Below are 27,927 nucleotides of genomic sequence, written 5' to 3'. Positions count from 1 at the left end.
ACGTCTGAAACGAGTTTTCAACATAGTACTGGGATATGCACTTGTTCAAAGTAGGAAAACACACTTTGTGTCACTGAGTGCATGAAACCAACTTTCCTTCAGCAGGAGCGCCTTCAGCTTGTTTCTATCGCCTTTTCAGGGCAGAAAGCAACCGTTTGACAAGGAACATTGATTTTGAGTGAAATGAGTGCAATCGAGCATATGTGACATGAAACAACTTTCTAAGCATAGATTTTCATGTTTTCGAGCTTTTAACACATTTTCTTCATATTGGTCATTTTAACTGTAAAAGCACGTCTGAAACGAGTTTTCAACATAGTACTGGGATATGCAATTAATCAGAGTAGGAAAACACACTTTGTGTCACTGAGTGCATGAAACCAGCTTTCCTTCAGCAGGAGCGCCTTCAGCCTGTTTCTATCGCCTTTTCAGGGCAGAAAGCAACCTTTTGACAAGGAACATTGATTTTGAGTGAAATGAGTGCAATCGAGCATATGTGACATGAAACAACTTTCTAAGCATGGATTTTCATGTTTTCGAGCTTTTAACACATTTTCTTCATATTGGTCATTTGAACTGTAAAAGCACGTCTGAAACGAGTTTTCAACATAGTACTGGGATATGCACTTGTTCAAAGTAGGAAAACACACTTTGTGTCACTGAGTACATGAAACCAGCTTTCCTTCAGCAGGAGCGCCTTCAGCTTGTTTCTATCGCCTTTTCAGGGCAGAAAGCAACCGTTTGACAAGGAACATTGATTTTGAGTGAAATGAGTGCAATCGAGCATATGTGACATGAAACAACTTTCTAAGCATGGATTTTCATGTTTTCGAGCTTTTAACACATTTTCTTCATATTGGTCATTTTAACTGTAAAAGCACGTCTGAAACGAGTTTTCAACATAGTACTGGGATATGCACTTGTTCAAAGTGGGAATACACACTTTGTGTCACTGAGTGCATGAAACCAGCTTTCCATCAGCAGGAGCGCCTTCAGCCTGTTTCTATCGCCTTTTCAGGGCAGAAAGCAACCTTTTGACAAGGAACATTGATTTTGAGTGAAATGAGTGCAATCGAGCATATGTGACATGAAACAACTTTCTAAGCATGGATTTTCATGTTTTCGAGCTTTTAACACATTTTCTTCATATTGGTCATTTTAACTGTAAAAGCACGTCTGAAACGAGTTTTCAACATAGTACTGGGATATGCACTTAATCAGAGTAGGAAAACACACTTTGTGTCACTGAGTGCATGAAACCAGCTTTCCTTCAGCAGGAGCGCCTTCAGCCTGTTTCTATCGCCTTTTCAGGGCAGAAAGCAACCGTTTGACAAGGAACATTGATTTTGAGTGAAATGAGTGCAATCGAGCATATGTGACATGAAACAACTTTCTAAGCATGGATTTTCATGTTTTCGAGCTTTTAACACATTTTCTTCATATTGGTCATTTTAACTGTAAAAGCACGTCTGAAACGAGTTTTCAACATAGTACTGGGATATGCACTTGATCAGAGTAGGAAAACACACTTTGTGTCACTGAGTGCATGAAACCAGCTTTCCATCAGCAGGAGCGCCTTCAGCCTGTTTCTATCGCCTTTTCAGGGCAGAAAGCAACCTTTTGACAAGGAACATTGATTTTGAGTGAAATGAGTGCAATCGAGCATATGTGACATGAAACAACTTTCTAAGCATGGATTTTCATGTTTTCGAGCTTTTAACACATTTTCTTCATATTGGTCATTTGAACTGTAAAAGCACGTCTGAAACGAGTTTTCAACATAGTACTGGGATATGCACTTGTTCAAAGTAGGAAAACACACTTTGTGTCACTGAGTGCATGAAACCAGCTTTCCTTCAGCAGGAGCGCCTTCAGCTTGTTTCTATCGCCTTTTCAGGGCAGAAAGCAACCGTTTGACAAGGAACATTGATTTTGAGTGAAATGAGTGCAATCGAGCATATGTGACATGAAACAACTTTCTAAGCATGGATTTTCATGTTTTCGAGCTTTTAACACATTTTCTTCATATTGGTCATTTTAACTGTAAAAGCACGTCTGAAACGAGTTTTCAACATAGTACTGGGATATGCACTTGTTCAAAGTGGGAATACACACTTTGTGTCACTGAGTGCATGAAACCAGCTTTCCATCAGCAGGAGCGCCTTCAGCCTGTTTCTATCGCCTTTTCAGGGCAGAAAGCAACCGTTTGACAAGGAACATTGATTTTGAGTGAAATGAGTGCAATCGAGCATATGTGACATGAAACAACTTTCTAAGCATGGATTTTCATGTTTTCGAGCTTTTAACACATTTTCTTCATATTGGTCATTTTAACTGTAAAAGCACGTCTGCAACGAGTTTTCAACATAGTACTGGGATATGCACTTGTTCAAAGTAGGAAAACACACTTTGTGTCACTGAGTGCATGAAACCAGCTTTCCTTCAGCAGGAGCGCCTTCAGCCTGTTTCTATCGCCTTTTCAGGGCAGAAAGCAACCTTTTGACAAGGAACATTGATTTTGAGTGAAATGAGTGCAATCGAGCATATGTGACATGAAACAACTTTCTAAGCATGGATTTTCATGTTTTCGAGCTTTTAACACATTTTCTTCATATTGGTCATTTTAACTGTAAAAGCACGTCTGAAACGAGTTTTCAACATAGTACTGGGATATGCACTTGATCAGAGTAGGAAAACACACTTTGTGTCACTGAGTGCATGAAACCAGCTTTCCATCAGCAGGAGCGCCTTCAGCCTGTTTCTATCGCCTTTTCAGGGCAGAAAGCAACCGTTTGACAAGGAACATTGATTTTGAGTGAAATGAGTGCAATCGAGCATATGTGACATGAAACAACTTTCTAAGCATGGATTTTCATGTTTTCGAGCTTTTAACACATTTTCTTCATATTGGTCATTTTAACTGTAAAAGCACGTCTGAAACGAGTTTTCAACATAGTACTGGGATATGCACTTGATCAGAGTAGGAAAACACACTTTGTGTCACTGAGTGCATGAAACCAGCTTTCCTTCAGCAGGAGCGCCTTCAGCCTGTTTCTATCGCCTTTTCAGGGCAGAAAGCAACCGTTTGACAAGGAACATTGATTTTGAGTGAAATGAGTGCATTCGAGCATATGTGACATGAAACAACTTTCTAAGCATAGATTTTCATGTTTTCGAGCTTTTAACACATTTTCTTCATATTGGTCATTTTAACTGTAAAAGCACGTCTGAAACGAGTTTTCAACATAGTACTGGGATATGCACTTGATCAGAGTAGGAAAACACACTTTGTGTCACTGAGTGCATGAAACCAGCTTTCCTTCAGCAGGAGCCCCTTCAGCCTGTTTCTATCGCCTTTTCAGGGCAGAAAGCAACCTTTTGACAAGGAACATTGATTTTGAGTGAAATGAGTGCAATCGAGCATATGTGACATGAAACAACTTTCTAAGCATGGATTTTCATGTTTTCGAGCTTTTAACACATTTTCTTCATATTGGTCATTTGAACTGTAAAAGCACGTCTGAAACGAGTTTTCAACATAGTACTGGGATATGCACTTGTTCAAAGTAGGAAAACACACTTTGTGTCACTGAGTGCATGAAACCAGCTTTCCTTCAGCAGGAGCGCCTTCAGCTTGTTTCTATCGCCTTTTCAGGGCAGAAAGCAACCGTTTGACAAGGAACATTGATTTTGAGTGAAATGAGTGCAATCGAGCATATGTGACATGAAACAACTTTCTAAGCATGGATTTTCATGTTTTCGAGCTTTTAACACATTTTCTTCATATTGGTCATTTTAACTGTAAAAGCACGTCTGAAACGAGTTTTCAACATAGTACTGGGATATGCACTTGTTCAAAGTGGGAATACACACTTTGTGTCACTGAGTGCATGAAACCAGCTTTCCATCAGCAGGAGCGCCTTCAGCCTGTTTCTATCGCCTTTTCAGGGCAGAAAGCAACCGTTTGACAAGGAACATTGATTTTGAGTGAAATGAGTGCAATCGAGCATATGTGACATGAAACAACTTTCTAAGCATGGATTTTCATGTTTTCGAGCTTTTAACACATTTTCTTCATATTGGTCATTTTAACTGTAAAAGAACGTCTGAAACGAGTTTTCAACATAGTACTGGGATATGCACTTGATCAGAGTAGGAAAACACACTTTGTGTCACTGAGTGCATGAAACCAGCTTTCCTTCAGCAGGAGCGCCTTCAGCCTGTTTCTATCGCCTTTTCAGAGCAGAAAGCAACCGTTTGACAAGGAACATTGATTTTGAGTGAAATGAGTGCAATCGAGCATATGTGACATGAAACAACTTTCTAAGCATGGATTTTCATGTTTTCGAGCTTTTAACACATTTTCTTCATATTGGTCATTTTAACTGTAAAAGAACGTCTGAAACGAGTTTTCAACATAGTACTGGGATATGCACTTGATCAGAGTAGGAAAACACACTTTGTGTCACTGAGTGCATGAAACCAGCTTTCCTTCAGCAGGAGCGCCTTCAGCCTGTTTCTATCGCCTTTTCAGAGCAGAAAGCAACCGTTTGACAAGGAACATTGATTTTGAGTGAAATGAGTGCAATCGAGCATATGTGACATGAAACAACTTTCTAAGCATGGATTTTCATGTTTTCGAGCTTTTAACACATTTTCTTTCTATTGGTCATTTGAACTGTAAAAGCACGTCTGAAACGAGTTTTCAACATAGTACTGGGATATGCACTTGTTCAAAGTAGGAAAACACACTTTGTGTCACTGAGTGCATGAAACCAGCTTTCCTTCAGCAGGAGCGCCTTCAGCTTGTTTCTATCGCCTTTTCAGGGCAGAAAGCAACCGTTTGACAAGGAACATTGATTTTGAGTGAAATGAGTGCAATCGAGCATATGTGACATGAAACAACTTTCTAAGCATGGATTTTCATGTTTTCGAGCTTTTAACACATTTTCTTCATATTGGTCATTTTAACTGTAAAAGCACGTCTGAAACGAGTTTTCAACATAGTACTGGGATATGCACTTGTTCAAAGTGGGAATACACACTTTGTGTCACTGAGTGCATGAAACCAGCTTTCCATCAGCAGGAGCGCCTTCAGCCTGTTTCTATCGCCTTTTCAGGGCAGAAAGCAACCGTTTGACAAGGAACATTGATTTTGAGTGAAATGAGTGCAATCGAGCATATGTGACATGAAACAACTTTCTAAGCATGGATTTTCATGTTTTCGAGCTTTTAACACATTTTCTTCATATTGGTCATTTTAACTGTAAAAGCACGTCTGCAACGAGTTTTCAACATAGTACTGGGATATGCACTTGTTCAAAGTAGGAAAACACACTTTGTGTCACTGAGTGCATGAAACCAGCTTTCCTTCAGCAGGAGCGCCTTCAGCCTGTTTCTATCGCCTTTTCAGGGCAGAAAGCAACCTTTTGACAAGGAACATTGATTTTGAGTGAAATGAGTGCAATCGAGCATATGTGACATGAAACAACTTTCTAAGCATGGATTTTCATGTTTTCGAGCTTTTAACACATTTTCTTCATATTGGTCATTTTAACTGTAAAAGAACGTCTGAAACGAGTTTTCAACATAGTACTGGGATATGCACTTGATCAGAGTAGGAAAACACACTTTGTGTCACTGAGTGCATGAAACCAGCTTTCCTTCAGCAGGAGCGCCTTCAGCCTGTTTCTATCGCCTTTTCAGGGCAGAAAGCAACCGTTTGACAAGGAACATTGATTTTGAGTGAAATGAGTGCATTCGAGCATATGTGACATGAAACAACTTTCTAAGCATAGATTTTCATGTTTTCGAGCTTTTAACACATTTTCTTCATATTGGTCATTTTAACTGTAAAAGCACGTCTGAAACGAGTTTTCAACATAGTACTGGGATATGCAATTAATCAGAGTAGGAAAACACACTTTGTGTCACTGAGTGCATGAAACCAGCTTTCCTTCAGCAGGAGCGCCTTCAGCCTGTTTCTATCGCCTTTTCAGGGCAGAAAGCAACCTTTTGACAAGGAACATTGATTTTGAGTGAAATGAGTGCAATCGAGCATATGTGACATGAAACAACTTTCTAAGCATGGATTTTCATGTTTTCGAGCTTTTAACACATTTTCTTCATATTGGTCATTTGAACTGTAAAAGCACGTCTGAAACGAGTTTTCAACATAGTACTGGGATATGCACTTGTTCAAAGTAGGAAAACACACTTTGTGTCACTGAGTGCATGAAACCAACTTTCCTTCAGCAGGAGCGCCTTCAGCTTGTTTCTATCGCCTTTTCAGGGCAGAAAGCAACCGTTTGACAAGGAACATTGATTTTGAGTGAAATGAGTGCAATCGAGCATATGTGACATGAAACAACTTTCTAAGCATAGATTTTCATGTTTTCGAGCTTTTAACACATTTTCTTCATATTGGTCATTTTAACTGTAAAAGCACGTCTGAAACGAGTTTTCAACATAGTACTGGGATATGCAATTAATCAGAGTAGGAAAACACACTTTGTGTCACTGAGTGCATGAAACCAGCTTTCCTTCAGCAGGAGCGCCTTCAGCCTGTTTCTATCGCCTTTTCAGGGCAGAAAGCAACCTTTTGACAAGGAACATTGATTTTGAGTGAAATGAGTGCAATCGAGCATATGTGACATGAAACAACTTTCTAAGCATGGATTTTCATGTTTTCGAGCTTTTAACACATTTTCTTCATATTGGTCATTTGAACTGTAAAAGCACGTCTGAAACGAGTTTTCAACATAGTACTGGGATATGCACTTGTTCAAAGTAGGAAAACACACTTTGTGTCACTGAGTACATGAAACCAGCTTTCCTTCAGCAGGAGCGCCTTCAGCTTGTTTCTATCGCCTTTTCAGGGCAGAAAGCAACCGTTTGACAAGGAACATTGATTTTGAGTGAAATGAGTGCAATCGAGCATATGTGACATGAAACAACTTTCTAAGCATGGATTTTCATGTTTTCGAGCTTTTAACACATTTTCTTCATATTGGTCATTTTAACTGTAAAAGCACGTCTGAAACGAGTTTTCAACATAGTACTGGGATATGCACTTGTTCAAAGTGGGAATACACACTTTGTGTCACTGAGTGCATGAAACCAGCTTTCCATCAGCAGGAGCGCCTTCAGCCTGTTTCTATCGCCTTTTCAGGGCAGAAAGCAACCTTTTGACAAGGAACATTGATTTTGAGTGAAATGAGTGCAATCGAGCATATGTGACATGAAACAACTTTCTAAGCATGGATTTTCATGTTTTCGAGCTTTTAACACATTTTCTTCATATTGGTCATTTTAACTGTAAAAGCACGTCTGAAACGAGTTTTCAACATAGTACTGGGATATGCACTTAATCAGAGTAGGAAAACACACTTTGTGTCACTGAGTGCATGAAACCAGCTTTCCTTCAGCAGGAGCGCCTTCAGCCTGTTTCTATCGCCTTTTCAGGGCAGAAAGCAACCGTTTGACAAGGAACATTGATTTTGAGTGAAATGAGTGCAATCGAGCATATGTGACATGAAACAACTTTCTAAGCATGGATTTTCATGTTTTCGAGCTTTTAACACATTTTCTTCATATTGGTCATTTTAACTGTAAAAGCACGTCTGAAACGAGTTTTCAACATAGTACTGGGATATGCACTTGATCAGAGTAGGAAAACACACTTTGTGTCACTGAGTGCATGAAACCAGCTTTCCATCAGCAGGAGCGCCTTCAGCCTGTTTCTATCGCCTTTTCAGGGCAGAAAGCAACCTTTTGACAAGGAACATTGATTTTGAGTGAAATGAGTGCAATCGAGCATATGTGACATGAAACAACTTTCTAAGCATGGATTTTCATGTTTTCGAGCTTTTAACACATTTTCTTCATATTGGTCATTTGAACTGTAAAAGCACGTCTGAAACGAGTTTTCAACATAGTACTGGGATATGCACTTGTTCAAAGTAGGAAAACACACTTTGTGTCACTGAGTGCATGAAACCAACTTTCCTTCAGCAGGAGCGCCTTCAGCTTGTTTCTATCGCCTTTTCAGGGCAGAAAGCAACCGTTTGACAAGGAACATTGATTTTGAGTGAAATGAGTGCAATCGAGCATATGTGACATGAAACAACTTTCTAAGCATGGATTTTCATGTTTTCGAGCTTTTAACACATTTTCTTCATATTGGTCATTTTAACTGTAAAAGCACGTCTGAAACGAGTTTTCAACATAGTACTGGGATATGCACTTGTTCAAAGTGGGAATACACACTTTGTGTCACTGAGTGCATGAAACCAGCTTTCCATCAGCAGGAGCGCCTTCAGCCTGTTTCTATCGCCTTTTCAGGGCAGAAAGCAACCTTTTGACAAGGAACATTGATTTTGAGTGAAATGAGTGCAATCGAGCATATGTGACATGAAACAACTTTCTAAGCATGGATTTTCATGTTTTCGAGCTTTTAACACATTTTCTTCATATTGGTCATTTTAACTGTAAAAGCACGTCTGAAACGAGTTTTCAACATAGTACTGGGATATGCACTTAATCAGAGTAGGAAAACACACTTTGTGTCACTGAGTGCATGAAACCAGCTTTCCTTCAGCAGGAGCGCCTTCAGCCTGTTTCTATCGCCTTTTCAGGGCAGAAAGCAACCGTTTGACAAGGAACATTGATTTTGAGTGAAATGAGTGCAATCGAGCATATGTGACATGAAACAACTTTCTAAGCATGGATTTTCATGTTTTCGAGCTTTTAACACATTTTCTTCATATTGGTCATTTTAACTGTAAAAGCACGTCTGAAACGAGTTTTCAACATAGTACTGGGATATGCACTTGATCAGAGTAGGAAAACACACTTTGTGTCACTGAGTGCATGAAACCAGCTTTCCATCAGCAGGAGCGCCTTCAGCCTGTTTCTATCGCCTTTTCAGGGCAGAAAGCAACCTTTTGACAAGGAACATTGATTTTGAGTGAAATGAGTGCAATCGAGCATATGTGACATGAAACAACTTTCTAAGCATGGATTTTCATGTTTTCGAGCTTTTAACACATTTTCTTCATATTGGTCATTTGAACTGTAAAAGCACGTCTGAAACGAGTTTTCAACATAGTACTGGGATATGCACTTGTTCAAAGTAGGAAAACACACTTTGTGTCACTGAGTGCATGAAACCAGCTTTCCTTCAGCAGGAGCGCCTTCAGCTTGTTTCTATCGCCTTTTCAGGGCAGAAAGCAACCGTTTGACAAGGAACATTGATTTTGAGTGAAATGAGTGCAATCGAGCATATGTGACATGAAACAACTTTCTAAGCATGGATTTTCATGTTTTCGAGCTTTTAACACATTTTCTTCATATTGGTCATTTTAACTGTAAAAGCACGTCTGAAACGAGTTTTCAACATAGTACTGGGATATGCACTTGTTCAAAGTGGGAATACACACTTTGTGTCACTGAGTGCATGAAACCAGCTTTCCATCAGCAGGAGCGCCTTCAGCCTGTTTCTATCGCCTTTTCAGGGCAGAAAGCAACCGTTTGACAAGGAACATTGATTTTGAGTGAAATGAGTGCAATCGAGCATATGTGACATGAAACAACTTTCTAAGCATGGATTTTCATGTTTTCGAGCTTTTAACACATTTTCTTCATATTGGTCATTTTAACTGTAAAAGCACGTCTGCAACGAGTTTTCAACATAGTACTGGGATATGCACTTGTTCAAAGTAGGAAAACACACTTTGTGTCACTGAGTGCATGAAACCAGCTTTCCTTCAGCAGGAGCGCCTTCAGCCTGTTTCTATCGCCTTTTCAGGGCAGAAAGCAACCTTTTGACAAGGAACATTGATTTTGAGTGAAATGAGTGCAATCGAGCATATGTGACATGAAACAACTTTCTAAGCATGGATTTTCATGTTTTCGAGCTTTTAACACATTTTCTTCATATTGGTCATTTTAACTGTAAAAGCACGTCTGAAACGAGTTTTCAACATAGTACTGGGATATGCACTTGATCAGAGTAGGAAAACACACTTTGTGTCACTGAGTGCATGAAACCAGCTTTCCATCAGCAGGAGCGCCTTCAGCCTGTTTCTATCGCCTTTTCAGGGCAGAAAGCAACCGTTTGACAAGGAACATTGATTTTGAGTGAAATGAGTGCAATCGAGCATATGTGACATGAAACAACTTTCTAAGCATGGATTTTCATGTTTTCGAGCTTTTAACACATTTTCTTCATATTGGTCATTTGAACTGTAAAAGCACGTCTGAAACGAGTTTTCAACATAGTACTGGGATATGCACTTGATCAGAGTAGGAAAACACACTTTGTGTCACTGAGTGCATGAAACCAGCTTTCCTTCAGCAGGAGCGCCTTCAGCCTGTTTCTATCGCCTTTTCAGGGCAGAAAGCAACCGTTTGACAAGGAACATTGATTTTGAGTGAAATGAGTGCATTCGAGCATATGTGACATGAAACAACTTTCTAAGCATAGATTTTCATGTTTTCGAGCTTTTAACACATTTTCTTCATATTGGTCATTTTAACTGTAAAAGCACGTCTGAAACGAGTTTTCAACATAGTACTGGGATATGCACTTGATCAGAGTAGGAAAACACACTTTGTGTCACTGAGTGCATGAAACCAGCTTTCCTTCAGCAGGAGCCCCTTCAGCCTGTTTCTATCGCCTTTTCAGGGCAGAAAGCAACCTTTTGACAAGGAACATTGATTTTGAGTGAAATGAGTGCAATCGAGCATATGTGACATGAAACAACTTTCTAAGCATGGATTTTCATGTTTTCGAGCTTTTAACACATTTTCTTCATATTGGTCATTTGAACTGTAAAAGCACGTCTGAAACGAGTTTTCAACATAGTACTGGGATATGCACTTGTTCAAAGTAGGAAAACACACTTTGTGTCACTGAGTGCATGAAACCAGCTTTCCTTCAGCAGGAGCGCCTTCAGCTTGTTTCTATCGCCTTTTCAGGGCAGAAAGCAACCGTTTGACAAGGAACATTGATTTTGAGTGAAATGAGTGCAATCGAGCATATGTGACATGAAACAACTTTCTAAGCATGGATTTTCATGTTTTCGAGCTTTTAACACATTTTCTTCATATTGGTCATTTTAACTGTAAAAGCACGTCTGAAACGAGTTTTCAACATAGTACTGGGATATGCACTTGTTCAAAGTGGGAATACACACTTTGTGTCACTGAGTGCATGAAACCAGCTTTCCATCAGCAGGAGCGCCTTCAGCCTGTTTCTATCGCCTTTTCAGGGCAGAAAGCAACCGTTTGACAAGGAACATTGATTTTGAGTGAAATGAGTGCAATCGAGCATATGTGACATGAAACAACTTTCTAAGCATGGATTTTCATGTTTTCGAGCTTTTAACACATTTTCTTCATATTGGTCATTTTAACTGTAAAAGAACGTCTGAAACGAGTTTTCAACATAGTACTGGGATATGCACTTGATCAGAGTAGGAAAACACACTTTGTGTCACTGAGTGCATGAAACCAGCTTTCCTTCAGCAGGAGCGCCTTCAGCCTGTTTCTATCGCCTTTTCAGAGCAGAAAGCAACCGTTTGACAAGGAACATTGATTTTGAGTGAAATGAGTGCAATCGAGCATATGTGACATGAAACAACTTTCTAAGCATGGATTTTCATGTTTTCGAGCTTTTAACACATTTTCTTCATATTGGTCATTTTAACTGTAAAAGAACGTCTGAAACGAGTTTTCAACATAGTACTGGGATATGCACTTGATCAGAGTAGGAAAACACACTTTGTGTCACTGAGTGCATGAAACCAGCTTTCCTTCAGCAGGAGCGCCTTCAGCCTGTTTCTATCGCCTTTTCAGAGCAGAAAGCAACCGTTTGACAAGGAACATTGATTTTGAGTGAAATGAGTGCAATCGAGCATATGTGACATGAAACAACTTTCTAAGCATGGATTTTCATGTTTTCGAGCTTTTAACACATTTTCTTTCTATTGGTCATTTGAACTGTAAAAGCACGTCTGAAACGAGTTTTCAACATAGTACTGGGATATGCACTTGTTCAAAGTAGGAAAACACACTTTGTGTCACTGAGTGCATGAAACCAGCTTTCCTTCAGCAGGAGCGCCTTCAGCTTGTTTCTATCGCCTTTTCAGGGCAGAAAGCAACCGTTTGACAAGGAACATTGATTTTGAGTGAAATGAGTGCAATCGAGCATATGTGACATGAAACAACTTTCTAAGCATGGATTTTCATGTTTTCGAGCTTTTAACACATTTTCTTCATATTGGTCATTTTAACTGTAAAAGCACGTCTGAAACGAGTTTTCAACATAGTACTGGGATATGCACTTGTTCAAAGTGGGAATACACACTTTGTGTCACTGAGTGCATGAAACCAGCTTTCCATCAGCAGGAGCGCCTTCAGCCTGTTTCTATCGCCTTTTCAGGGCAGAAAGCAACCGTTTGACAAGGAACATTGATTTTGAGTGAAATGAGTGCAATCGAGCATATGTGACATGAAACAACTTTCTAAGCATGGATTTTCATGTTTTCGAGCTTTTAACACATTTTCTTCATATTGGTCATTTTAACTGTAAAAGCACGTCTGCAACGAGTTTTCAACATAGTACTGGGATATGCACTTGTTCAAAGTAGGAAAACACACTTTGTGTCACTGAGTGCATGAAACCAGCTTTCCTTCAGCAGGAGCGCCTTCAGCCTGTTTCTATCGCCTTTTCAGGGCAGAAAGCAACCTTTTGACAAGGAACATTGATTTTGAGTGAAATGAGTGCAATCGAGCATATGTGACATGAAACAACTTTCTAAGCATGGATTTTCATGTTTTCGAGCTTTTAACACATTTTCTTCATATTGGTCATTTTAACTGTAAAAGAACGTCTGAAACGAGTTTTCAACATAGTACTGGGATATGCACTTGATCAGAGTAGGAAAACACACTTTGTGTCACTGAGTGCATGAAACCAGCTTTCCTTCAGCAGGAGCTCCTTCAGCCTGTTTCTATCGCCTTTTCAGGGCAGAAAGCAACCGTTTGACAAGGAACATTGATTTTGAGTGAAATGAGTGCATTCGAGCATATGTGACATGAAACAACTTTCTAAGCATAGATTTTCATGTTTTCGAGCTTTTAACACATTTTCTTCATATTGGTCATTTTAACTGTAAAAGCACGTCTGAAACGAGTTTTCAACATAGTACTGGGATATGCAATTAATCAGAGTAGGAAAACACACTTTGTGTCACTGAGTGCATGAAACCAGCTTTCCTTCAGCAGGAGCGCCTTCAGCCTGTTTCTATCGCCTTTTCAGGGCAGAAAGCAACCTTTTGACAAGGAACATTGATTTTGAGTGAAATGAGTGCAATCGAGCATATGTGACATGAAACAACTTTCTAAGCATGGATTTTCATGTTTTCGAGCTTTTAACACATTTTCTTCATATTGGTCATTTGAACTGTAAAAGCACGTCTGAAACGAGTTTTCAACATAGTACTGGGATATGCACTTGTTCAAAGTAGGAAAACACACTTTGTGTCACTGAGTGCATGAAACCAACTTTCCTTCAGCAGGAGCGCCTTCAGCTTGTTTCTATCGCCTTTTCAGGGCAGAAAGCAACCGTTTGACAAGGAACATTGATTTTGAGTGAAATGAGTGCAATCGAGCATATGTGACATGAAACAACTTTCTAAGCATAGATTTTCATGTTTTCGAGCTTTTAACACATTTTCTTCATATTGGTCATTTTAACTGTAAAAGCACGTCTGAAACGAGTTTTCAACATAGTACTGGGATATGCAATTAATCAGAGTAGGAAAACACACTTTGTGTCACTGAGTGCATGAAACCAGCTTTCCTTCAGCAGGAGCGCCTTCAGCCTGTTTCTATCGCCTTTTCAGGGCAGAAAGCAACCTTTTGACAAGGAACATTGATTTTGAGTGAAATGAGTGCAATCGAGCATATGTGACATGAAACAACTTTCTAAGCATGGATTTTCATGTTTTCGAGCTTTTAACACATTTTCTTCATATTGGTCATTTGAACTGTAAAAGCACGTCTGAAACGAGTTTTCAACATAGTACTGGGATATGCACTTGTTCAAAGTAGGAAAACACACTTTGTGTCACTGAGTACATGAAACCAGCTTTCCTTCAGCAGGAGCGCCTTCAGCTTGTTTCTATCGCCTTTTCAGGGCAGAAAGCAACCGTTTGACAAGGAACATTGATTTTGAGTGAAATGAGTGCAATCGAGCATATGTGACATGAAACAACTTTCTAAGCATGGATTTTCATGTTTTCGAGCTTTTAACACATTTTCTTCATATTGGTCATTTTAACTGTAAAAGCACGTCTGAAACGAGTTTTCAACATAGTACTGGGATATGCACTTGTTCAAAGTGGGAATACACACTTTGTGTCACTGAGTGCATGAAACCAGCTTTCCATCAGCAGGAGCGCCTTCAGCCTGTTTCTATCGCCTTTTCAGGGCAGAAAGCAACCTTTTGACAAGGAACATTGATTTTGAGTGAAATGAGTGCAATCGAGCATATGTGACATGAAACAACTTTCTAAGCATGGATTTTCATGTTTTCGAGCTTTTAACACATTTTCTTCATATTGGTCATTTTAACTGTAAAAGCACGTCTGAAACGAGTTTTCAACATAGTACTGGGATATGCACTTAATCAGAGTAGGAAAACACACTTTGTGTCACTGAGTGCATGAAACCAGCTTTCCTTCAGCAGGAGCGCCTTCAGCCTGTTTCTATCGCCTTTTCAGGGCAGAAAGCAACCGTTTGACAAGGAACATTGATTTTGAGTGAAATGAGTGCAATCGAGCATATGTGACATGAAACAACTTTCTAAGCATGGATTTTCATGTTTTCGAGCTTTTAACACATTTTCTTCATATTGGTCATTTTAACTGTAAAAGCACGTCTGAAACGAGTTTTCAACATAGTACTGGGATATGCACTTGTTCAAAGTAGGAAAACACACTTTGTGTCACTGAGTGCATGAAACCAGCTTTCCTTCAGCAGGAGCGCCTTCAGCTTGTTTCTATCGCCTTTTCAGGGCAGAAAGCAACCGTTTGACAAGGAACATTGATTTTGAGTGAAATGAGTGCAATCGAGCATATGTGACATGAAACAACTTTCTAAGCATGGATTTTCATGTTTTCGAGCTTTTAACACATTTTCTTCATATTGGTCATTTTAACTGTAAAAGCACGTCTGAAACGAGTTTTCAACATAGTACTGGGATATGCACTTGTTCAAAGTGGGAATACACACTTTGTGTCACTGAGTGCATGAAACCAGCTTTCCATCAGCAGGAGCGCCTTCAGCCTGTTTCTATCGCCTTTTCAGGGCAGAAAGCAACCGTTTGACAAGGAACATTGATTTTGAGTGAAATGAGTGCAATCGAGCATATGTGACATGAAACAACTTTCTAAGCATGGATTTTCATGTTTTCGAGCTTTTAACACATTTTCTTCATATTGGTCATTTTAACTGTAAAAGCACGTCTGCAACGAGTTTTCAACATAGTACTGGGATATGCACTTGTTCAAAGTAGGAAAACACACTTTGTGTCACTGAGTGCATGAAACCAGCTTTCCTTCAGCAGGAGCGCCTTCAGCCTGTTTCTATCGCCTTTTCAGGGCAGAAAGCAACCTTTTGACAAGGAACATTGATTTTGAGTGAAATGAGTGCAATCGAGCATATGTGACATGAAACAACTTTCTAAGCATGGATTTTCATGTTTTCGAGCTTTTAACACATTTTCTTCATATTGGTCATTTTAACTGTAAAAGCACGTCTGAAACGAGTTTTCAACATAGTACTGGGATATGCACTTGATCAGAGTAGGAAAACACACTTTGTGTCACTGAGTGCATGAAACCAGCTTTCCATCAGCAGGAGCGCCTTCAGCCTGTTTCTATCGCCTTTTCAGGGCAGAAAGCAACCGTTTGACAAGGAACATTGATTTTGAGTGAAATGAGTGCAATCGAGCATATGTGACATGAAACAACTTTCTAAGCATGGATTTTCATGTTTTCGAGCTTTTAACACATTTTCTTCATATTGGTCATTTGAACTGTAAAAGCACGTCTGAAACGAGTTTTCAACATAGTACTGGGATATGCACTTGATCAGAGTAGGAAAACACACTTTGTGTCACTGAGTGCATGAAACCAGCTTTCCTTCAGCAGGAGCGCCTTCAGCCTGTTTCTATCGCCTTTTCAGGGCAGAAAGCAACCGTTTGACAAGGAACATTGATTTTGAGTGAAATGAGTGCATTCGAGCATATGTGACATGAAACAACTTTCTAAGCATAGATTTTCATATTTTCGAGCTTTTAACACATTTTCTTCATATTGGTCATTTTAACTGTAAAAGCACGTCTGAAACGAGTTTTCAACATAGTACTGGGATATGCACTTGATCAGAGTAGGAAAACACACTTTGTGTCACTGAGTGCATGAAACCAGCTTTCCTTCAGCAGGAGCCCCTTCAGCCTGTTTCTATCGCCTTTTCAGGGCAGAAAGCAACCTTTTGACAAGGAACATTGATTTTGAGTGAAATGAGTGCAATCGAGCATATGTGACATGAAACAACTTTCTAAGCATGGATTTTCATGTTTTCGAGCTTTTAACACATTTTCTTCATATTGGTCATTTGAACTGTAAAAGCACGTCTGAAACGAGTTTTCAACATAGTACTGGGATATGCACTTGTTCAAAGTAGGAAAACCCACTTTGTGTCACTGAGTGCATGAAACCAGCTTTCCTTCAGCAGGAGCGCCTTCAGCTTGTTTCTATCGCCTTTTCAGGGCAGAAAGCAACCGTTTGACAAGGAACATTGATTTTGAGTGAAATGAGTGCAATCGAGCATATGTGACATGAAACAACTTTCTAAGCATGGATTTTCATGTTTTCGAGCTTTTAACACATTTTCTTCATATTGGTCATTTTAACTGTAAAAGCACGTCTGAAACGAGTTTTCAACATAGTACTGGGATATGCACTTGTTCAAAGTGGGAATACACACTTTGTGTCACTGAGTGCATGAAACCAGCTTTCCATCAGCAGGAGCGCCTTCAGCCTGTTTCTATCGCCTTTTCAGGGCAGAAAGCAACCGTTTGACAAGGAACATTGATTTTGAGTGAAATGAGTGCAATCGAGCATATGTGACATGAAACAACTTTCGAAGCATGGATTTTCATGTTTTCGAGCTTTTAACACATTTTCTTCATATTGGTCATTTTAACTGTAAAAGAACGTCTGAAACGAGTTTTCAACATAGTACTGGGATATGCACTTGATCAGAGTAGGAAAACACACTTTGTGTCACTGAGTGCATGAAACCAGCTTTCCTTCAGCAGGAGCGCCTTCAGCCTGTTTCTGTCGCCTTTTCAGAGCAGAAAGCAACCGTTTGACAAGGAACATTGATTTTGAGTGAAATGAGTGCAATCGAGCATATGTGACATGAAACAACTTTCTAAGCATGGATTTTCATGTTTTCGAGCTTTTAACACATTTTCTTCATATTGGTCATTTTAACTGTAAAAGAACGTCTGAAACGAGTTTTCAACATAGTACTGGGATATGCACTTGATCAGAGTAGGAAAACACACTTTGTGTCACTGAGTGCATGAAACCAGCTTTCCTTCAGCAGGAGCGCCTTCAGCCTGTTTCTATCGCCTTTTCAGAGCAGAAAGCAACCGTTTGACAAGGAACATTGATTTTGAGTGAAATGAGTGCAATCGAGCATATGTGACATGAAACAACTTTCTAAGCATGGATTTTCATGTTTTCGAGCTTTTAACACATTTTCTTTCTATTGGTCATTTGAACTGTAAAAGCACGTCTGAAACGAGTTTTCAACATAGTACTGGGATATGCACTTGTTCAAAGTAGGAAAACACACTTTGTGTCACTGAGTGCATGAAACCAGCTTTCCTTCAGCAGGAGCGCCTTCAGCTTGTTTCTATCGCCTTTTCAGGGCAGAAAGCAACCGTTTGACAAGGAACATTGATTTTGAGTGAAATGAGTGCAATCGAGCATATGTGACATGAAACAACTTTCTAAGCATGGATTTTCATGTTTTCGAGCTTTTAACACATTTTCTTCATATTGGTCATTTTAACTGTAAAAGCACGTCTGAAACGAGTTTTCAACATAGTACTGGGATATGCACTTGTTCAAAGTGGGAATACACACTTTGTGTCACTGAGTGCATGAAACCAGCTTTCCATCAGCAGGAGCGCCTTCAGCCTGTTTCTATCGCCTTTTCAGGGCAGAAAGCAACCGTTTGACAAGGAACATTGATTTTGAGTGAAATGAGTGCAATCGAGCATATGTGACATGAAACAACTTTCTAAGCATGGATTTTCATGTTTTCGAGCTTTTAACACATTTTCTTCATATTGGTCATTTTAACTGTAAAAGCACGTCTGCAGCGAGTTTTCAACATAGTACTGGGATATGCACTTCTTCAAAGTAGGAAAACACACTTTGTGTCACTGAGTGCATGAAACCAGCTTTCCTTCAGCAGGAGCGCCTTCAGCCTGTTTCTATCGCCTTTTCAGGGCAGAAAGCAACCTTTTGACAAGGAACATTGATTTTGAGTGAAATGAGTGCAATCGAGCATATGTGACATGAAACAACTTTCTAAGCATGGATTTTCATGTTTTCGAGCTTTTAACACATTTTCTTCATATTGGTCATTTTAACTGTAAAAGAACGTCTGAAACGAGTTTTCAACATAGTACTGGGATATGCACTTGATCAGAGTAGGAAAACACACTTTGTGTCACTGAGTGCATGAAACCAGCTTTCCTTCAGCAGGAGCGCCTTCAGCCTGTTTCTATCGCCTTTTCAGGGCAGAAAGCAACCGTTTGACAAGGAACATTGATTTTGAGTGAAATGAGTGCATTCGAGCATATGTGACATGAAACAACTTTCTAAGCATAGATTTTCATGTTTTCGAGCTTTTAACACATTTTCTTCATATTGGTCATTTTAACTGTAAAAGCACGTCTGAAACGAGTTTTCAACATAGTACTGGGATATGCAATTAATCAGAGTAGGAAAACACACTTTGTGTCACTGAGTGCATGAAACCAGCTTTCCTTCAGCAGGAGCGCCTTCAGCCTGTTTCTATCGCCTTTTCAGGGCAGAAAGCAACCTTTTGACAAGGAACATTGATTTTGAGTGAAATGAGTGCAATCGAGCATATGTGACATGAAACAACTTTCTAAGCATGGATTTTCATGTTTTCGAGCTTTTAACACATTTTCTTCATATTGGTCATTTGAACTGTAAAAGCACGTCTGAAACGAGTTTTCAACATAGTACTGGGATATGCACTTGTTCAAAGTAGGAAAACACACTTTGTGTCACTGAGTGCATGAAACCAACTTTCCTTCAGCAGGAGCGCCTTCAGCTTGTTTCTATCGCCTTTTCAGGGCAGAAAGCAACCGTTTGACAAGGAACATTGATTTTGAGTGAAATGAGTGCAATCGAGCATATGTGACATGAAACAACTTTCTAAGCATAGATTTTCATGTTTTCGAGCTTTTAACACATTTTCTTCATATTGGTCATTTTAACTGTAAAAGCACGTCTGAAACGAGTTTTCAACATAGTACTGGGATATGCAATTAATCAGAGTAGGAAAACACACTTTGTGTCACTGAGTGCATGAAACCAGCTTTCCTTCAGCAGGAGCGCCTTCAGCCTGTTTCTATCGCCTTTTCAGGGCAGAAAGCAACCTTTTGACAAGGAACATTGATTTTGAGTGAAATGAGTGCAATCGAGCATATGTGACATGAAACAACTTTCTAAGCATGGATTTTCATGTTTTCGAGCTTTTAACACATTTTCTTCATATTGGTCATTTGAACTGTAAAAGCACGTCTGAAACGAGTTTTCAACATAGTACTGGGATATGCACTTGTTCAAAGTAGGAAAACACACTTTGTGTCACTGAGTACATGAAACCAGCTTTCCTTCAGCAGGAGCGCCTTCAGCTTGTTTCTATCGCCTTTTCAGGGCAGAAAGCAACCGTTTGACAAGGAACATTGATTTTGAGTGAAATGAGTGCAATCGAGCATATGTGACATGAAACAACTTTCTAAGCATGGATTTTCATGTTTTCGAGCTTTTAACACATTTTCTTCATATTGGTCATTTTAACTGTAAAAGCACGTCTGAAACGAGTTTTCAACATAGTACTGGGATATGCACTTGTTCAAAGTGGGAATACACACTTTGTGTCACTGAGTGCATGAAACCAGCTTTCCATCAGCAGGAGCGCCTTCAGCCTGTTTCTATCGCCTTTTCAGGGCAGAAAGCAACCTTTTGACAAGGAACATTGATTTTGAGTGAAATGAGTGCAATCGAGCATATGTGACATGAAACAACTTTCTAAGCATGGATTTTCATGTTTTCGAGCTTTTAACACATTTTCTTCATATTGGTCATTTTAACTGTAAAAGCACGTCTGAAACGAGTTTTCAACATAGTACTGGGATATGCACTTAATCAGAGTAGGAAAACACACTTTGTGTCACTGAGTGCATGAAACCAGCTTTCCTTCAGCAGGAGCGCCTTCAGCCTGTTTCTATCGCCTTTTCAGGGCAGAAAGCAACCGTTTGACAAGGAACATTGATTTTGAGTGAAATGAGTGCAATCGAGCATATGTGACATGAAACAACTTTCTAAGCATGGATTTTCATGTTTTCGAGCTTTTAACACATTTTCTTCATATTGGTCATTTTAACTGTAAAAGCACGTCTGAAACGAGTTTTCAACATAGTACTGGGATATGCACTTGATCAGAGTAGGAAAACACACTTTGTGTCACTGAGTGCATGAAACCAGCTTTCCATCAGCAGGAGCGCCTTCAGCCTGTTTCTATCGCCTTTTCAGGGCAGAAAGCAACCTTTTGACAAGGAACATTGATTTTGAGTGAAATGAGTGCAATCGAGCATATGTGACATGAAACAACTTTCTAAGCATGGATTTTCATGTTTTCGAGCTTTTAACACATTTTCTTCATATTGGTCATTTGAACTGTAAAAGCACGTCTGAAACGAGTTTTCAACATAGTACTGGGATATGCACTTGTTCAAAGTAGGAAAACACACTTTGTGTCACTGAGTGCATGAAACCAGCTTTCCTTCAGCAGGAGCGCCTTCAGCTTGTTTCTATCGCCTTTTCAGGGCAGAAAGCAACCGTTTGACAAGGAACATTGATTTTGAGTGAAATGAGTGCAATCGAGCATATGTGACATGAAACAACTTTCTAAGCATGGATTTTCATGTTTTCGAGCTTTTAACACATTTTCTTCATATTGGTCATTTTAACTGTAAAAGCACGTCTGAAACGAGTTTTCAACATAGTACTGGGATATGCACTTGTTCAAAGTGGGAATACACACTTTGTGTCACTGAGTGCATGAAACCAGCTTTCCATCAGCAGGAGCGCCTTCAGCCTGTTTCTATCGCCTTTTCAGGGCAGAAAGCAACCGTTTGACAAGGAACATTGATTTTGAGTGAAATGAGTGCAATCGAGCATATGTGACATGAAACAACTTTCTAAGCATGGATTTTCATGTTTTCGAGCTTTTAACACATTTTCTTCATATTGGTCATTTTAACTGTAAAAGCACGTCTGCAACGAGTTTTCAACATAGTACTGGGATATGCACTTGTTCAAAGTAGGAAAACACACTTTGTGTCACTGAGTGCATGAAACCAGCTTTCCTTCAGCAGGAGCGCCTTCAGCCTGTTTCTATCGCCTTTTCAGGGCAGAAAGCAACCTTTTGACAAGGAACATTGATTTTGAGTGAAATGAGTGCAATCGAGCATATGTGACATGAAACAACTTTCTAAGCATGGATTTTCATGTTTTCGAGCTTTTAACACATTTTCTTCATATTGGTCATTTTAACTGTAAAAGAACGTCTGAAACGAGTTTTCAACATAGTACTGGGATATGCACTTGATCAGAGTAGGAAAACACACTTTGTGTCACTGAGTGCATGAAACCAGCTTTCCTTCAGCAGGAGCGCCTTCAGCCTGTTTCTATCGCCTTTTCAGGGCAGAAAGCAACCTTTTGACAAGGAACATTGATTTTGAGTGAAATGAGTGCAATCGAGCATATGTGACATGAAACAACTTTCTAAGCATGGATTTTCATGTTTTCGAGCTTTTAACACATTTTCTTCATATTGGTCATTTGAACTGTAAAAGCACGTCTGAAACGAGTTTTCAACATAGTACTGGGATATGCACTTGTTCAAAGTAGGAAAACACACTTTGTGTCACTGAGTACATGAAACCAGCTTTCCTTCAGCAGGAGCGCCTTCAGCTTGTTTCTATCGCCTTTTCAGGGCAGAAAGCAACCGTTTGACAAGGAACATTGATTTTGAGTGAAATGAGTGCATTCGAGCATATGTGACATGAAACAACTTTCTAAGCATAGATTTTCATGTTTTCGAGCTTTTAACACATTTTCTTCATATTGGTCATTTTAACTGTAAAAGCACGTCTGAAACGAGTTTTCAACATAGTACTGGGATATGCACTTGATCAGAGTAGGAAAACACACTTTGTGTCACTGAGTGCATGAAACCAGCTTTCCTTCAGCAGGAGCGCCTTCAGCCTGTTTCTATCGCCTTTTCAGGGCAGAAAGCAACCTTTTGACAAGGAACATTGATTTTGAGTGAAATGAGTGCAATCGAGCATATGTGACATGAAACAACTTTCTAAGCATGGATTTTCATGTTTTCGAGCTTTTAACACATTTTCTTCATATTGGTCATTTGAACTGTAAAAGCACGTCTGAAACGAGTTTTCAACATAGTACTGGGATATGCACTTGTTCAAAGTAGGAAAACACACTTTGTGTCACTGAGTGCATGAAACCAGCTTTCCTTCAGCAGGAGCGCCTTCAGCTTGTTTCTATCGCCTTTTCAGGGCAGAAAGCAACCGTTTGACAAGGAACATTGATTTTGAGTGAAATGAGTGCAATCGAGCATATGTGACATGAAACAACTTTCTAAGCATGGATTTTCATGTTTTCGAGCTTTTAACACATTTTCTTCATATTGGTCATTTTAACTGTAAAAGCACGTCTGAAACGAGTTTTCAACATAGTACTGGGATATGCACTTGTTCAAAGTGGGAATACACACTTTGTGTCACTGAGTGCATGAAACCAGCTTTCCATCAGCAGGAGCGCCTTCAGCCTGTTTCTATCGCCTTTTCAGGGCAGAAAGCAACCGTTTGACAAGGAACATTGATTTTGAGTGAAATGAGTGCAATCGAGCATATGTGACATGAAACAACTTTCTAAGCATGGATTTTCATGTTTTCGAGCTTTTAACACATTTTCTTCATATTGGTCATTTTAACTGTAAAAGCACGTCTGCAACGAGTTTTCAACATAGTACTGGGATATGCACTTGTTCAAAGTAGGAAAACACACTTTGTGTCACTGAGTGCATGAAACCAGCTTTCCTTCAGCAGGAGCGCCTTCAGCCTGTTTCTATCGCCTTTTCAGGGCAGAAAGCAACCTTTTGACAAGGAACATTGATTTTGAGTGAAATGAGTGCAATCGAGCATATGTGACATGAAACAACTTTCTAAGCATGGATTTTCATGTTTTCGAGCTTTTAACACATTTTCTTCATATTGGTCATTTTAACTGTAAAAGCACGTCTGAAACGAGTTTTCAACATAGTACTGGGATATGCACTTGATCAGAGTAGGAAAACACACTTTGTGTCACTGAGTGCATGAAACCAGCTTTCCATCAGCAGGAGCGCCTTCAGCCTGTTTCTATCGCCTTTTCAGGGCAGAAAGCAACCGTTTGACAAGGAACATTGATTTTGAGTGAAATGAGTGCAATCGAGCATATGTGACATGAAACAACTTTCTAAGCATGGATTTTCATGTTTTCGAGCTTTTAACACATTTTCTTCATATTGGTCATTTTAACTGTAAAAGCACGTCTGAAACGAGTTTTCAACATAGTACTGGGATATGCACTTGATCAGAGTAGGAAAACACACTTTGTGTCACTGAGTGCATGAAACCAGCTTTCCTTCAGCAGGAGCGCCTTCAGCCTGTTTCTATCGCCTTTTCAGGGCAGAAAGCAACCGTTTGACAAGGAACATTGATTTTGAGTGAAATGAGTGCATTCGAGCATATGTGACATGAAACAACTTTCTAAGCATAGATTTTCATGTTTTCGAGCTTTTAACACATTTTCTTCATATTGGTCATTTTAACTGTAAAAGCACGTCTGAAACGAGTTTTCAACATAGTACTGGGATATGCACTTGATCAGAGTAGGAAAACACACTTTGTGTCACTGAGTGCATGAAACCAGCTTTCCTTCAGCAGGAGCCCCTTCAGCCTGTTTCTATCGCCTTTTCAGGGCAGAAAGCAACCTTTTGACAAGGAACATTGATTTTGAGTGAAATGAGTGCAATCGAGCATATGTGACATGAAACAACTTTCTAAGCATGGATTTTCATGTTTTCGAGCTTTTAACACATTTTCTTCATATTGGTCATTTGAACTGTAAAAGCACGTCTGAAACGAGTTTTCAACATAGTACTGGGATATGCACTTGTTCAAAGTAGGAAAACACACTTTGTGTCACTGAGTGCATGAAACCAGCTTTCCTTCAGCAGGAGCGCCTTCAGCTTGTTTCTATCGCCTTTTCAGGGCAGAAAGCAACCGTTTGACAAGGAACATTGATTTTGAGTGAAATGAGTGCAATCGAGCATATGTGACATGAAACAACTTTCTAAGCATGGATTTTCATGTTTTCGAGCTTTTAACACATTTTCTTCATATTGGTCATTTTAACTGTAAAAGCACGTCTGAAACGAGTTTTCAACATAGTACTGGGATATGCACTTGTTCAAAGTGGGAATACACACTTTGTGTCACTGAGTGCATGAAACCAGCTTTCCATCAGCAGGAGCGCCTTCAGCCTGTTTCTATCGCCTTTTCAGGGCAGAAAGCAACCGTTTGACAAGGAACATTGATTTTGAGTGAAATGAGTGCAATCGAGCATATGTGACATGAAACAACTTTCTAAGCATGGATTTTCATGTTTTCGAGCTTTTAACACATTTTCTTCATATTGGTCATTTTAACTGTAAAAGAACGTCTGAAACGAGTTTTCAACATAGTACTGGGATATGCACTTGATCAGAGTAGGAAAACACACTTTGTGTCACTGAGTGCATGAAACCAGCTTTCCTTCAGCAGGAGCGCCTTCAGCCTGTTTCTATCGCCTTTTCAGAGCAGAAAGCAACCGTTTGACAAGGAACATTGATTTTGAGTGAAATGAGTGCAATCGAGCATATGTGACATGAAACAACTTTCTAAGCATGGATTTTCATGTTTTCGAGCTTTTAACACATTTTCTTCATATTGGTCATTTTAACTGTAAAAGAACGTCTGAAACGAGTTTTCAACATAGTACTGGGATATGCACTTGATCAGAGTAGGAAAACACACTTTGTGTCACTGAGTGCATGAAACCAGCTTTCCTTCAGCAGGAGCGCCTTCAGCCTGTTTCTATCGCCTTTTCAGGGCAGAAAGCAACCGTTTGACAAGGAACATTGATTTTGAGTGAAATGAGTGCAATCGAGCATATGTGACATGAAACAACTTTCTAAGCATGGATTTTCATGTTTTCGAGCTTTTAACACATTTTCTTCATATTGGTCATTTTAACTGTAAAAGCACGTCTGCAACGAGTTTTCAACATAGTACTGGGATATGCACTTGTTCAAAGTAGGAAAACACACTTTGTGTCACTGAGTGCATGAAACCAGCTTTCCTTCAGCAGGAGCGCCTTCAGCCTGTTTCTATCGCCTTTTCAGGGCAGAAAGCAACCTTTTGACAAGGAACATTGATTTTGAGTGAAATGAGTGCAATCGAGCATATGTGACATGAAACAACTTTCTAAGCATGGATTTTCATGTTTTCGAGCTTTTAACACATTTTCTTCATATTGGTCATTTTAACTGTAAAAGAACGTCTGAAACGAGTTTTCAACATAGTACTGGGATATGCACTTGATCAGAGTAGGAAAACACACTTTGTGTCACTGAGTGCATGAAACCAGCTTTCCTTCAGCAGGAGCGCCTTCAGCCTGTTTCTATCGCCTTTTCAGGGCAGAAAGCAACCGTTTGACAAGGAACATTGATTTTGAGTGAAATGAGTGCATTCGAGCATATGTGACATGAAACAACTTTCTAAGCATAGATTTTCATGTTTTCGAGCTTTTAACACATTTTCTTCATATTGGTCATTTTAATTGTAAAAGCACGTCTGAAACGAGTTTTCAACATAGTACTGGGATATGCAATTAATCAGAGTAGGAAAACACACTTTGTGTCACTGAGTGCATGAAACCAGCTTTCCTTCAGCAGGAGCGCCTTCAGCCTGTTTCTATCGCCTTTTCAGGGCAGAAAGCAACCTTTTGACAAGGAACATTGATTTTGAGTGAAATGAGTGCAATCGAGCATATGTGACATGAAACAACTTTCTAAGCATGGATTTTCATGTTTTCGAGCTTTTAACACATTTTCTTCATATTGGTCATTTGAACTGTAAAAGCACGTCTGAAACGAGTTTTCAACATAGTACTGGGATATGCACTTGTTCAAAGTAGGAAAACACACTTTGTGTCACTGAGTGCATGAAACCAACTTTCCTTCAGCAGGAGCGCCTTCAGCTTGTTTCTATCGCCTTTTCAGGGCAGAAAGCAACCGTTTGACAAGGAACATTGATTTTGAGTGAAATGAGTGCAATCGAGCATATGTGACATGAAACAACTTTCTAAGCATAGATTTTCATGTTTTCGAGCTTTTAACACATTTTCTTCATATTGGTCATTTTAACTGTAAAAGCACGTCTGAAACGAGTTTTCAACATAGTACTGGGATATGCAATTAATCAGAGTAGGAAAACACACTTTGTGTCACTGAGTGCATGAAACCAGCTTTCCTTCAGCAGGAGCGCCTTCAGCCTGTTTCTATCGCCTTTTCAGGGCAGAAAGCAACCTTTTGACAAGGAACATTGATTTTGAGTGAAATGAGTGCAATCGAGCATATGTGACATGAAACAACTTTCTAAGCATGGATTTTCATGTTTTCGAGCTTTTAACACATTTTCTTCATATTGGTCATTTGAACTGTAAAAGCACGTCTGAAACGAGTTTTCAACATAGTACTGGGATATGCACTTGTTCAAAGTAGGAAAACACACTTTGTGTCACTGAGTACATGAAACCAGCTTTCCTTCAGCAGGAGCGCCTTCAGCTTGTTTCTATCGCCTTTTCAGGGCAGAAAGCAACCGTTTGACAAGGAACATTGATTTTGAGTGAAATGAGTGCAATCGAGCATATGTGACATGAAACAACTTTCTAAGCATGGATTTTCATGTTTTCGAGCTTTTAACACATTTTCTTCATATTGGTCATTTTAACTGTAAAAGCACGTCTGAAACGAGTTTTCAACATAGTACTGGGATATGCACTTGTTCAAAGTGGGAATACACACTTTGTGTCACTGAGTGCATGAAACCAGCTTTCCATCAGCAGGAGCGCCTTCAGCCTGTTTCTATCGCCTTTTCAGGGCAGAAAGCAACCTTTTGACAAGGAACATTGATTTTGAGTGAAATGAGTGCAATCGAGCATATGTGACATGAAACAACTTTCTAAGCATGGATTTTCATGTTTTCGAGCTTTTAACACATTTTCTTCATATTGGTCATTTTAACTGTAAAAGCACGTCTGAAACGAGTTTTCAACATAGTACTGGGATATGCACTTAATCAGAGTAGGAAAACACACTTTGTGTCACTGAGTGCATGAAACCAGC

This window comes from Neoarius graeffei, chromosome 2 (assembly GCF_027579695.1).
Source record: "Neoarius graeffei isolate fNeoGra1 chromosome 2, fNeoGra1.pri, whole genome shotgun sequence".
Classification (NCBI taxonomy): domain Eukaryota; kingdom Metazoa; phylum Chordata; class Actinopteri; order Siluriformes; family Ariidae; genus Neoarius; species Neoarius graeffei.
This window is presented reverse-complemented; position numbering follows the sequence as displayed.